Source organism: Rattus norvegicus, chromosome 16, assembly GCF_021556685.1.
Source record: "Rattus norvegicus strain SHRSP/BbbUtx chromosome 16, alternate assembly SHRSP_T2T, whole genome shotgun sequence".
Taxonomy (NCBI): domain Eukaryota; kingdom Metazoa; phylum Chordata; class Mammalia; order Rodentia; family Muridae; genus Rattus; species Rattus norvegicus.
Genome location: NC_141549.1, coordinates 55585924 through 55600442, shown reverse-complemented (window position 1 = coordinate 55600442; position 14519 = coordinate 55585924). Strand labels below are relative to the sequence as shown.

General features: G+C 41.4%; 1 protein-coding gene and 1 pseudogene; one reads left to right on the top strand and one right to left on the bottom strand.

The window, feature by feature from the left end:
• Erich1 (glutamate-rich 1) overlaps nt 1-14519 on the bottom strand; it is a gene marked incomplete at its 5' end in the record, with an annotated part of 52793804 nt that overhangs the window by 28063921 nt on the left and 24715364 nt on the right.
• Aldoa-ps1 (aldolase, fructose-bisphosphate A, pseudogene 1) lies at nt 2655-4098 on the top strand (annotated as a pseudogene).

The window sequence follows — 14519 nt, the reverse complement described above, 5'->3', positions numbered from 1 at the left end:
AAAAATGAGCAGCCATCACAGAGTCAAACAAAGCCTTATAAATATTCATTCAACAAGATAACAGAAGATGTTACCCTAATAAACTTAGCATTTCCTTATGCGCAACACTGTTTTTATTTAAACATGTTGGGAAAAAATATTTTTACTTTTGAAAGGAGAGGCAAGAATTTCTTTTCCTTGGGTTCGTTGCTGCTATTTCAATTTCTATGCATATGTTTCCCATATGATAAACCCCTCACAGCTATGGAAAATAAGAGGGCTCATAATAGTCAATATGCAAATGTTGTTAGGAAAAGTTCTCTCTTCGCAAATACTACCTTGGTGCTACTCTCCATTCACAGAATGGCTCCAGTGCAGGGTTTCCTCAGCTAGCACCCCTCTTCCCTTTACCCTCTTCCCTTATCTGTAAGAAAGCTAACCTTTAGCTGCACCACCTTTTCGGCTCTGCTATTAGTCTCCAATTCTGACCTCAATTTTGTATCCTTTAGCTAATATTCTAACAGATACAAATTAACCACCTTGGTGGATCAATTCGGAAATAATTATTTGAAACATCATAAAACCACTTCTATGTATTTATTCTCACAGAGATACAGCACCAAAGCAAAAAAAATTACTGATAAATATGAAAATATATGAAATAAATCATAAATACTCAATAAAATATTGGCTATAACAAATGTTGACATAGTGTTAAAGTGGCACATTCAGTTAAAAGTGCATATTGTAACTGCGCTTTTAAAATGTCTGTGGCACACTGGTAACTAAAGAAACTCCAAATAGAAACCATGACTCCAAAGTCCATGGAATTGAAATTTGGATCATAGAAACTAAGTTCCTGACCCATGTCCACTTCTATCAGGCTACAGATTCTGACTTAATTTTCCTAGAATTATTTAGCATTACTTAAAATGGACCTTTCAACCTATCCAACAAGAAGCGACACAAGCTTAGAAAAGTGAGCCAGCTCCTGACAAAGTAACAAAGTATTGCCAGAAATAATCTTCTAACAAACTAGTGTATGCTAAACCATCTCAATGGGACCTTTGAGAGGGTCTCCTTCAATGCTCAGGGCAGCTTCCTGCAACGTCAATCACCAGAGCTAAGAAGTCCTCTTCAGTACTTGGATTTGTCTACAGAAGACATATCAGTTGCCCTGGCCACTTAGTGCCAGAGTTAGGAAAGGAGAAACTGTTCTCATCTGTGCTATTTACATAGCACATATTTACAGAAGAGGAATTTAAGACCAATGATTCCTTTCTTTGAACACACCTTCCATTCTGGTCCATGGGTTTTAGAAAAAGCTATTCTCTTCTTTCTTGTTCACGTTCTCTCTCTCTCTCTCTCTCTCTCTCTCTCTCTCTCTCTCTCTCTCTCTCTCTCAGTGTGCATGTATGTGAATGTATTGTTAATACATGTGAATGTGCATGTATGTGGGCATGTGTGTATATGAGTGTGTGTGCACATGCGTTGCTAAGGATCTATTCCAGTGCCTTACTCTAGCTATACCAGCACTCTACCACTTATCTATGTCCTCAGTGTGGTATACTTTTTCTTTTCAATATTGACTTTCCCTCAAAAGCCTATATGTCCATCAACTGATGAGTGAATAAGGAATATGGGGTACATATACACAATGGAATTTTCCTCAACTATAAAGAAAAATAAAAATTATGAAATTTGTAGGCATATAAATATAGCTGGAAATAATCATCCTGAATAAGTTAACCCAAAACTCGTAAGACAAACACCATGTATTTCTCTTTCATAGGGGAGGCCTGGCATTAAACTTTTAGTTACATATGTTTAAACTGGATCTATAGAAGTTGAGAAGTTGGGGAACTAGGAAGGGGCCAGGGAGAGGGAAAGGGATTTGGGGATAGAGAACAGGTAGTGTTAAGGAGAAAGGGGGAATAATGGGGCAGTGTGAGAGCTGAGTGACTGAGGAATGACAGCACAAGATACAGGAATGGAGAGTGGGAGGGATAACACTAAAGTCCTGGGAAAAACTTGGGTGGAAACCAATTCTTGTAGATGCTTCCTGCAATACACGATTTACATATGCATGTATAAAAGAGTTCAATAGGAATTACTCTCTACAGGGAACATTGCCTCTCCCGAATGTCCTTGTATCAAAATAAAAACCAAGTCCTGGGTGTGGCTATTTCACTCTAATTTTTTACTCAGTGAGGTCTGATTAAAGGAAAACAATAGTTGTTAATATTCTTGGTTCCCCACCAGAACTTGAAGGAAAGACCATATTGCTGAAGATACCATATATTGGAGTCATAGAATATGGAGAAATTAAACTGGCACTGACCTGGAACCCTCATCTCTACTTGCTATTGTTCATAATGCCGGAAGGTGCTATGCAAGTTACTGTCTTCCAAGTCTTACCCTGATGTGAACACCGGCCAACTACAATAACAACTGATTTGAAAAGATAGGCTCACTGGTACAATAATGGCACGAGTGTTTAGGGTGTAACCAACCTCTTTCTGATTGGATTTAAGGACAACTCCTTAATGTGGCATTTGTGCCTGGTACCGTTGACTGAGCCTAGAACCTGTGGCTGGGGATGTCATGGGCCCTAGGGTAGAACTTGTTACTATTATTCAGGCAAATGAACACAGTATTAAAACTCTGTCCTAACTCCACCCCAGCTAAATAGGCTGCGTTCTCTTGGAACACGCCACAGAAACAGGTTCTGGTGACTCTAGCCGTATTCCCTCTTTAGTCCTTTTGCCTACCCACCAGTGTACCCGACAGACCCACCCCGTCCTGTACAGGAAAGTGCTGCCACTGCCACTGGCACCATGCCCTACCCATACCCAGCACTGACCCCCGAACAGAAGAAGGAGCTGTCTGACACCGCTCACCGAATTGTGGCTCCGGTCACGGGCATTCTGACTGCAGACAAGTCCACTGGAAGCATTGCCAAGCACCTGGAGTCCATTGTCACCGAGAACACCAAGGAGAACAGGCACTTCTATAGCCAGCTGCTGCTCATTTCTGATGACTGTGTGAATCCCTGCATGGAGTGGGGGTGGGTGGATGATCCTCTTCACTAGACACTCTACCAAAAGGCAGATGATGGATGTCCCTTCCCCCAAGTTATCAAGTCCAAGAGTGGTGTTGTAAGCATTAAGGTAGATAAGAGTGTGGTGCCCCTGGCTGGAACCAATGTCGAGACTAACCAAGGGCTGGATGGGCTGTCTGAACTCTGTACCCAATATAAGAAGGATGAAACTGACATTGCCAAGTGGCGCTGTGTACTAAAGATTGGGGAACATACTCCCTCACCCCTTGCCATCATGGAAAATGCCAATGTTCTGGCCTGTTATGCCAGCATCTGCCAGCAGAATAGCATTGTACCCATTGTGGAGCCTGAAATTCTCCCTAATGGGGACCATGACTTGAAGCGTTTGCCAGTATGTAACTGAGAAGGTACTGGCAGTTGTCTACAAGGCTCTGAGTGACCACCATATCTATCTGGAAGGTACATTGCTGAAACCCAACATGGTCACCCTTGGTCAAGCTCACACCCAGAAATTTTCCAATGAGGAGATTGCCATGGCAACCATCACAGTGCTTCACTTCACAGTGACCCCTGCTGACTCTGGGGTCACTTTCTTGTCTGGGCAGAGTGAGGAAGAGGCATCCATCAACCACACCCCTATCAACAAGTGTCACCTACTGAAGCCAGAGGCCTTGACTTTCTCTTATGGTCGAGCCTTGCAGGCCTCTACTCTAAAGGCCTGGGATAGGAAGAAGGAGAACCTGAAGGCAGCCCAGGAGAAGAACATCAAGTGAACACTGGCCAACAGCCTCGCTTGTAAGGCAAGTGTACCCCAAGTGGGTCAGTCTGGAGCCACAGCCAGTGAATCTCTCTTCACCTCTAACCATGCCTACTATCCAGAGCTGATCTAAGGCTGCTCCATCAATACTCCAGGCTCCTGCCTACCCATGTGCTATTGAAGAGGGGCCTTCAGGCTCTTTCCCATCACTCTTGCTGCCCTTGTGTGTGTGGTGTTGTCTGTGAATGCTAAATCTGCCATCCCTTCCAGCCCACTGCCAATAAACAACTATTTAAGGGGGGAAAGCCCCTCTACCATAAATATTTAACTTCGTGCCCATAGATAAGTACAGCCTTCAGCTTTCATCAAAAACCTACTTTTTGTAGCAGATAACTGATCACCACAGGGACTTGTAACTGGTCACTGTGCAGAGAAAAAGAAACTGTGGAGCGAGCGCTCATCCCTAGATTGGACATCTACAGTAGGTTCTCTCTTCTCAAGGCTCTGGGATCATTACAGAAGGAGGCAGGTGCAGCTGCTTGTGTTGGGTCCCCTGAAACACTTTCCCTGAGAGGGTCTTCATGTAACCTGTCCCCAGTTAATTCTGATTGGTAAATAAAGATGCCAGCAGCCTACAGCTGGGGAGGACAGACAGAGGCAGGATATAGGATTCCTGGGTTTGGAACCACAAGGAGGAGGACAAGAGGCGAGATCTTCCTTGCAGAGAGAGTGTGGAGAGAAGGGAGACTCAGAGGCCACCACGGGTAAAGGAGCAAGGAAAGCACACTGCGCCCTGAGCTGAGAAAGCACGGCCCTTGAAGGCTGCTCAATTGGGTCAGGAACTGTGAAGATGGAACACAGAAACTAGTAAGTAGTAACTCACAATTACTGAAGGAGGTGGATTCCAGTAACATGGAGGTTAGAAAGTTAACCAACTACTGTGCTGGATAAGGCATATTAAAATATAAGAAAGGCTTTGTGTGTGCCTTTCATTCAGGAACATAAACCATTGAAGTGGGTAGCAACCCAACCCGGGACTTATTTACTAAATATTACCACAACAGGTGGGCAGAAACGATGTACGAGCCAGGAATGATAGAGAATCGCTGTGAAACTGGTTTCCTGTCATGACAGGCCAATGCACCCCATGAACTCCCAAAGGCTGTGACTATGTACATAAGACCTACACAAGACCAACATGGATAGGGAGAATGTAGTAATTTCTTCTGAGAGAAAGAACTCCTTCTTGTAGGGAAGTTTCTTCAGACACGGGGTGTCCTTAAATGAGGTGAAATATATTCTGTTCTGCACAGAAGAAAACAACTCAGGTGCTTCCGGAAGCCCCTGATACTAACCAAATGCACAAGGCTTCTCTTTCCTCAAGTACATATTAACAACACTGCATGGAGATATCCTCTGACAAACTCAGCTGCCTGGAGGAGGTTCAGACCAACCAAAGTATTTGGAAGATTCTCTCCAACTTCTTGAGCTCTCTGAAGGTTGTGTAGTGTGTCAGCTCCAGGTTTCCAGCTTTCGTGAGCTATCACTCATACAGGAATAGCATTTTAGTGATGAACTGTCCTTGAGTCACTTCTGCTCCTGTAAGTAAGCCCAATAAAACTCAGTAGTTCACCAAGTCAGGCTTTGGTGGTATCCTTATTTTGGGCTTCACTGGTTCCCTATATGGGGTGAGTAGGCATTTATGTTTAGGTCTTCCCAGGATTAGTTCACATAATGCAGAGCTCAAGGATTCCTAGATATTGACCATTGATAAGTTCTGAGGTAAAGAGAGTCAGTCTACTTAGGATTCAGTCCCTGATAGAGTGCCCGTGTGTCAGTGGATAGACAAACACATGCACATTCTGTTAGCCGTAAACGGATTAGTCAATGGTTTAAAAAACAAAACAAACCATGAAGTTGAGAGAGAAAACTGGTAGGAGGTATGACAAGAGTTAAAAGGAAAGGAATAGGGAATGGATTTGGTCAAAATACTTGTTTATTTATGGAATTCTCAAGCAATAGTTTGTTTTTTTAATCCAGCTTTATTTTTTAATATTGAAACTGACATTTTCACCTCTTTACACTTAACTTCTGTTTATTATATTATGATCAAACAATCTAAGAGCTCTACTGCAAAAATTTTTAATATTTACTCAGACCTAAGTACATAATTATAGTTTACTTTAAAAATTGTGAGCTTATGTGTGAACATACATCTTCATGTTCAAGGTTTTTCATTTATTATGTTACCATATTGATTTTTACCCTTGTTTTTTCTTCTTGTTTTGGGTCTTGTTAAGTCTGTTACATTCTGAAAGGTTGAAAAATGTGTGACTTAAAAAATGACAGATCAGAATATAGAATGGGTCCATTTATATTATACAGGTACCTTCCTGTGCATATCATGTATAAAGACACAAAACAGTATTCACTAAACTAAATATTACATTTCTCTAGGGAGCAAGACAGCAATTGATCTCTCTTAGGATAAATGTGTTCTGTGAGTTAAATGAATGAATACTTCATGCGGTATGACTGAAGTAGTAGATCATGGGTCTTGCTAAGATGAATAATCTGCCTTACCCTTTTCCCTGGTGAAATGGCACATTTATGACCACTGAACTGTCAACCCTTGAAAATTCAAGTTTTTAACCCTTATAAAAACTTCTTAAGGGACAACTTGCTAATATCTACAAATAGTCTTATAGGCCTATTATGGAGGGGCCTTCCCCCCCACCACCACAGACTTATGTGTTTCAATGAGTGGTACTATTAGTAGTTGTGGCCTTGTTAGAGTAGGTGTGGCCTTGTTAAAGGAAGTATGTCACTGTGGGGGTGGGCTTTGAGGTCTTCCCCTCTGCTCAGCCTCTACTCAGTAAAAAATGATAGTCTCCTTTTGGCTGTCTTCAGATCAAGATATAGAACTCTTGGCTCCTCCAGCACCATGTCTGCCTGCACAGTGCCATGCTTCCCACCATGATGATAATGGACTGAACCTCTGAAACTGCAAGCCAGCCCCAATGAAATGTTGTCCTTTATAAGAGTTTTTATGATCATGGTGTCTCTTTACAGCAATAAAATCCTAAGATACCTATTTTGCATTTATTTGAAGAGATAATAAACATTCATCTAAAAAGAAAATTTCTCACCAGTGCGATTGGCTAAGATCAAAAACTCAGGTGACAGCAGATGCTGGCGAGGATGTGGAGAAAGAGGAACACTCCTCCATTGTTGGTGGGATTGCAGACTGGTAAAACCATTCTGGAAATCAGTCTGGAGGTTCCTCAGAAAATTGGACATTGAACTGCCTGATGATCCAGCTATACCTCTCTTGGGCATATACCCAAAAGATGCCTCAACATATAAAAGAGACACGTGCTCCACTATGTTCATCGCAGCCTTATTTATAATAGCCAGAAGCTGGAAAGAACCCAGATGCCCTTCAACAGAGGAATGGATACAGAAAATGTGGTACATCTACACAATGGAATATTACTCAGCTATCAAAAACAACGAGTTTATGAAATTCGTAGGCAAATGGTTGGAACTGGAAAATATCATCCTGAGTGAGCTAACCCAATCACAGAAAGACATACATGGTATGCACTCATTGATAAGTGGCTATTAGCCCAAATGCTTGAATTACCCTAGATCCCTAGAACAAACGAAACTCAAGACGGATGATCAAAATGTGAATGCTTCACTCCTTCTTTAAATGAGGAAAAAGAATACCCTTGGCAGGGAAGGGAGAGGCAAAGATTAAAACAGAGACTGAAGGAACACCCATTCAGAGCCTGCCCCACATGTGGCCCATACATATACAGCCACCCAATTAGACAAGATGGATGAAGCAAAGAAGTGCAGACCGACAGGAGCCGGATGTAGATCGCTCCTGAGAGACACAGCCAGAATACAGCAAATATAGAGGCGAATGCCAGCAGCAAACCACTGAACTGAGAATAGGTCCCCTATTGAAGGAATCAGAGAAAGAACTGGAAGAGCTTGAAGGGGCTCGAGACCCCAAAAGTACAACAATGCCAAGCAACCAGAGCTTCCAGGGACTAAGCCACTACCTAAAGACTATACATGGACTGACCCTGGACTCTGACCCCATAGGTAGCAATGAATATCCTAGTAAGAGCACCAGTGGAAGGGGAAGCCCTGGGTCCTGCTAAGACTGAACCCACAGTGAACTAGTCTATGGGGGGAGGGCGGCAATGGGGGGAGGGTTGGGAGGGGAACACCCATAAGGAAGGGGAGGGGGGAGGGGGATGTTTGCCCGGAAACCGGGAAAGGGAATAACACTCGAAATGTATATAAGAAATACTCAAGTTAATAAAAAAAAAAAAAAAGAAAATTTCTCAAAAATACACATGAAACTCTTAATTCTGGTAAAACTAAGGGCAAATGAGATGAGAAGAAATAAGGGTTGGAACACTTTCATGTTTTATAAGGTTCTATAACTTTCATTATTAGAAAAGTCCCAGTTCAGCAGAAAAGCAGAGATGTTTACAAGTTGTAGACTATTAAGTTGCTCATAAATAGGAAACACTAAAATGGCTACTGTGTCCCTCACATCTTTAAGCCAACACTAAGGAATTAAAAAATATATACCTTCCTTCTTCGAGTGTTTGACTTTGCTCAAAAGGCAGTTTATAAATAAGACATTTTATAAAAATAAAAATAAAACCAAGCCTACTTATCACAAGTTCTAAGATGACTATCATTAATACATATGGCCAAGATGTAAAAAGTGAAAGTGGTGTGATTGTTTGAAAGAAAGATCAATACTTGGGAAGAAATAAAAACAGCGACCCAGCATTAATAGGAGGAAAGAATTTGAGTGGAAGGGACTAACTAGTTATGCTTTGAATATAATTCATTGTGTTGAACACAGTTGGTATTTTGGAAGCTTGTAGAAATGATAGAAGGCAGAGCCTAGCCATGAAAAGAAAGTTATTGGGGTCATGCCTTTGGAGACTTTCTCTTGAACCATCCTCTGTCTGTATTCCCCTGTTCCCATTTCCTGGCATGATGACATTAAAGATTGTGTTCCTCTATGCCCTTCCTACCACGAAGAACATGAACTTCTCAGACTGTAAGCTAAAATAAACTGTGACTTGCTTATGGTGTTTTGGCAATGATTCTTGTTCTAGTAATGAAAAAAATTACTTATTAGAGGACTTCGAACAGAGATATAGACATAAAAGTGATCTAGTGTGTAAATATTGAGGGCTCGTTGATGGAGAACAACAAAACCTTGACAGAACGAACCATAAACATTTTAAGGATGAGTTCTAAAATGTCCAGGAAAGATTTCCTCTTACAAAACACCTCAGAGACTGAACACTTAATTTAAAAGTATTCACAATATCTACAGAAAAATTTCATGGTAAGAATATTCCATTATAAAATATAATAGCACTATTCAATTGGATTGGAAAAAATTTAGTCATGTTTTGGCTAGGAAGAATGGTGTAGGGGTAATAGCATCTAAAAATAGTGAGGATATCTAGGTGCCCTTCAAGACAACAACGTTAGCCTAGTAAGATTTGCCCAAAATCAAATGGGTTGCCATGGGAAGTTGTGAGCTGATTGGTGACCTTCAAAGATATGGGTTCATGTCCCTAGGACCTTTGCATGTAACCTTACTTAGAGTGTTCACAGTTCTGGTTAACTTAAGAATATTAAGAAGTGTTTATTCTAGGTTATTTTGGTGGTCTTTAAATCCACTGACTGTGTCATATAAAGAAATACAGGATACTGTGTGAAGAAAGAAAAAGAGATTAATGTAATTTAGTCAAAACCAAGGAAGTCACAAAACCTTAGAAGCAAGATATGGGCTCTTCCTTAAAGTCTCTACAGCAGTACAGTACTGTGGAATAACGTACCTTCCAGGCTCCAGTTCTAAGAGCTATGAAATAATCTCTATGACTGTCATGTATGTCTTAGCTTTTTATTTCTTATATCACTCTGTGCAGTTCCAACTAATAACTTGAATGTTGATATTTAAATTCTTAAATATTTTGGAGGCTTTACACAAAATTATTAATATACAAACTTCACCTTGCTTACATTACCTCCCTTCCTCTTTTTCTCTGATATAAAAGTTTGAATCACCCAACATGAAAATATCAACTGTTCAGATTATGCAGCTGCCATTTATCCTGTTCCTTGGGAATATTTGCTGAGAAAATAAATGGAATTTGGCTGCTATGTTTATTACTAAATCACTGGAAATCCCCTTACTGCACTTTGAGTCATCCTGAGACATACTTATTTTTAGGCATTTCCCCGATGTTGTCATAAATCAAAGTTCTCCTCTATATCCTTGTAACTCATGTCTCATTTGCATAAATAAATATTGAGACACAGTACGGGTTCTTTTTTTCAGTTTCCACAAGGAATTTAAGTAGATAACATAGTGTCCTTTCAGCCTATAACTGTCCAAGTTCATGGTTCTGAAACTGATCAGATTTCATGTTCTTCCGTCCCTTTCCCTCATAGTTAAAGTTAGTGATTATATAGACCCTTTGGAGAATTTTCTAGGTATTTTTAACATTTAATTTTCTATATATCTAGCTAAGGTCCTGCTCTGTGATATCAAATACTCTAGAATTAGCTGAGCATTATGTATTATGGAACATTTGAGATTTAGAACATATATGTGTGTGTTTGTGCATGTGTCTTCATGTATAATATATATACAAATTTGAATTTTAATACCAAAGCAATGGCATGTGAGATATCTTATTTTAGTCTTCTTCATTCCTTCTCTTAACTCTGTATCTCCTCCATCATCATCTCCCATTAGCCTTTCCTTCCTGCCCAGCCAGGAGCTGCCAGTGTTAAGGGAAGGGCAGGGACACACGAACAGCAGCATCAACCAGAAGTGACAACTCCTGCAGGGGATTGACTAATATGGCTTATTTCATGGGAGGCTAGGGCAGAAAATTCCATGTTGAAGGATAAGGGAAGCCCTTCTAGGAGGGACTTTAAGAATGAACAACATATTCAACAAATAATGTCGGAGGAGCACAGACTTCATATGAGTCAAGGTTGAAGGTGAGGCTCCCCCACAAGCTCATGGATTGACACTCTGGTCTCTGGCTGGCAGTGCTGTTGAGAATGTTGTGAGGGCATTAGGAACATGGCTAGATTAAGTAAATCCCCGGGGACGTGACCTTTGGGAGGTATATTATCCATAGCCTCTTCCAGTCACAACACACTCTTGCTTCCTGTCTACCAGGACATGATAAAGCTCCTCTACCACACATCCCTACAGCCCTCATGATCTGTCCACGGACTGAGCTATCTGAAGTCAAGGTAAGTCTCCCTGCCCCCCCCCAAGTTGTTTAAGTCAGGTATTTGGGAACAGTGAGATAGTCCATGAAGATAATATGTGGGGAACAGGCTTACAATGTTAGGGAACAGGGACAAGAACTCCAGCCTGGATCGGATTGAAACTTGATGTTACAATGACAGGAGAATAAGAGATGTTTTGAGAACAGAAGAACTCTGCTCTCTTGAGAACACACATGATGGGGAGGTACAGTTCATTGGGTGGATCCCAATCTATTTGTTCTTCTGGCCAACAAGTCTGTGAGATAGAGTCCGCTCTGAGTGACTAAGAAAAGGAAAAGCAAACAGTCGGATCTCCTTAAACTTAGAAGTGAGGCAGAAACGCAGCAGACACACCACCAGCATGGCCTTGGAGTCCGTCCTCTTTCAGAATTTCAGACGTTTTCCACCAGGGAAAGTAACACACGACTTGTTCTGACAGTGCAGAACGAGGGGCAAATGCACTGATAGATCGTTGAATTCATCACAAAACCTGAAACGCCATTTAAACAGAATCCAAGTCGCTCAGAACAAAACTCCTCAAAAATCAAACGGCAGCTCTGCTCCCTCTCTGTATGGGGATTGCAAGCAGGCTAAGCAAACTTTCTACCATCTGTTGTTTTCCTAGCTTGCTAAAGCAAACGCTAGAATTTTACCCTGCTTGGCAATCACTTAATAGCTTTATTAATTTTTAGCCCAAAGAATAAAACCTTTATGTTGTGGGGGGGGCGGGGTTAGTGCTTCTGTGTGGGGGTGGGAAGCAGTGTTCAATATGAGGTTTCACTCTGCAATCCCAGCCCACCCTCTCTATTGTCTTCTATTTGCTGCACTTGACAGAGCCAGCCTGAAGCGCCTTTTATCCTAGGATGAAGCCCCATCTAACCACTTACCTTCTACACATACGCTTCCCTTTTATTTTCTCCATTTTCAAAGATGTGTTTTCCACAGCACCTTTCCCCACAATGAGGCTTCTACTGCTTCCATAGAGAGATGAACATGAAGCAGACTAGAAAACCCAAGTCCTATTTACTATAAACCACACCGGATTCGTAAGTATTAGGTCTGATTTCCTCTTAAAGCTGAAACTTTCATGAGACAAGAGTTTTGTTGCTTCTGACACTCTATGGAAAGGAGAGGAGGGTACTTGGTTCTCTTGGAAGCTCTGGGCCCGATTCCTACCCTGTCAAAAAGAAACAAAGTGAGAGTATGGTCATAGTAGATGTCTCTCCTGAACTATGTAACAACTCCTCCTGGGGTTTCAGAAGTACAGCTAATGCCCTGTCACATGGTGGCCTAGAGTTCAGTTAATTGACAAGAAGGGCCACTTGGATCGCTCTTAAGCTTTATTCTGGCAACTAGAGCTGCTTCATTCTTTGAGAATGGAGCTGTCCCCTCTTTGAGGACTTCATCAGATTCGTAGGAATGATGGTCAGGATATGTATATTCCTGTAATCTCAGCAACTCAGGTGGCAGGGCTAAGGAAGGAGGGTAGCAAGATCAAGGTCATTCTAGGCTGCCTAGTTAAACCCTGTCTGAAAAATAATGAAGACGGGCTGGCAAGATAGTTCAGCAGGTAAAAGCATGTGATACACAAGTATGGGACATCTAGATCCCAATAACCCACATTAAAGAGGAAGAAGAGAAAAACTGTACCAAGGTGTCCCTTGACCTGCACATATGTACCATGGAACGCACACACAGATGAGCATCATTCACATACACAGACACAATGATCATACTTTTTAATTCAAATGTTAGGATAAAGAATGAAAAGGAGCCCAGTCACTTCTATAACTCTCGCTCTCCAGCCTGTAGGATGAGGCTCTAATGTCCAGATGTAATTCTCAGGATGCCACAATACCCATTTAAGTTCCTGTGAGCCTTTTGGAACTAGGCGAGACAAAACTATTCCAAGTATAACATAATGCTGTCCTTAGAGTTGCTTAAGCCTGAGAATCAGGTTTGAGGGTCTCTCTATCAAGCATGTACAACTTCTAACCCATTGGGAGCACACATCCCAGATATCTACAAGCGTGGCCAAAGACATTTGTAGATGGCAACATTATACAGCAAAAGCGAAAGGTCAGACACCCTGGCAAGCTGAAGAAGTGCTTTCTGAGAGTCAACCGGTCAGTATTGCATGGGCTAGAAGAACCTTCCCTGTAGAAGGAAACAGAGTTCCTAGTGGTTCTCTTGAAAACGAAGGCTACACTGAATCAATACTTCTTGGCTTAGACTGGAAGACAAGGGTAGAAAATAGTACAAATTTTAGAAAGAAGAACTGGAAGAGTTTTGTATACATGTACACACACACACACACACACACACACACACACACACCACACACCCTCATTTCTCATACCCTCTACAGTACCTGTTACAGGGGATCAGAAGGGAAGATGTCAAGAAGTCAGCAGCAGATCTATTTAAGTTTCTGACATGGTTTGAAGATAAGCCATCTTCATTGCCATCCCCACCACATTCCAGTAGATGGTATCCAAACTACCAGAAACAACAACAACAGCAATGAACCCAAACCAAACCAAAACACTGGGATGTCATGATGGGGACCCACTGCATTGCTAAGAAGCTGCAAAAGATATCTAATGACTTGTTTTCAAGGCCAAGTTACGGTCATCACAAAATAATGCAATTAGAAAAATTACAGCTCTCCATGGGAGATACTTAAAGATTGAGGTAAACTAAGGGAGAAAGCCCATAAGAAAATGGAAATTTACCTGGTTATTAAAAGGGGCACTTGTGGGTAAGCACAGAGGTAGAAGGTATATATGGAGAATTCGTGGCTGCCTATTAGTTGTGCAAATTTTCTGTGTTTTTAGTATTGCACATTTTTAAGTGCGTGACATTATTAGACTTTGTCTTATTGTCTTACTGTGTAATTTGGTGAGAGACTGGGCACACCAAAACAAACAACGCTGTAGAAAAGTTCTTTAATGACACTGCAGCAGTTTCCCTGTGCAAACCTGTAATCAATGGCATTAGACTTGCAAATGAGGTGACTTCCTACGCTACTTACAGTCATGTTCTGCTTCAGCTCTGACGGAGGTCTGGAAATCACTATAAGAAGCCAGAAAGAAAGACTGGGATAATCCTGTGTGACGATCCGTGTGGATTTCACATTCCACCTCTTCCCTCATGCTCACACAACCAAGTTTGCTTCGCACACTCATAAAAGAATTGTAAAGTAAAAATGGGCTGCCCTTGAAAGTAGAACATTCATATAAAAAGCAGAAGGGTAAAATATTCCTTCACTAAACATTGAGAGCCTATATTATGGCAAGCACTGGACTAAGCATTAGAAATACCCAAATCAAATAACATGGAGCCTTGAGGGGGGCAGACACAAGTCCTTCAGCAGAA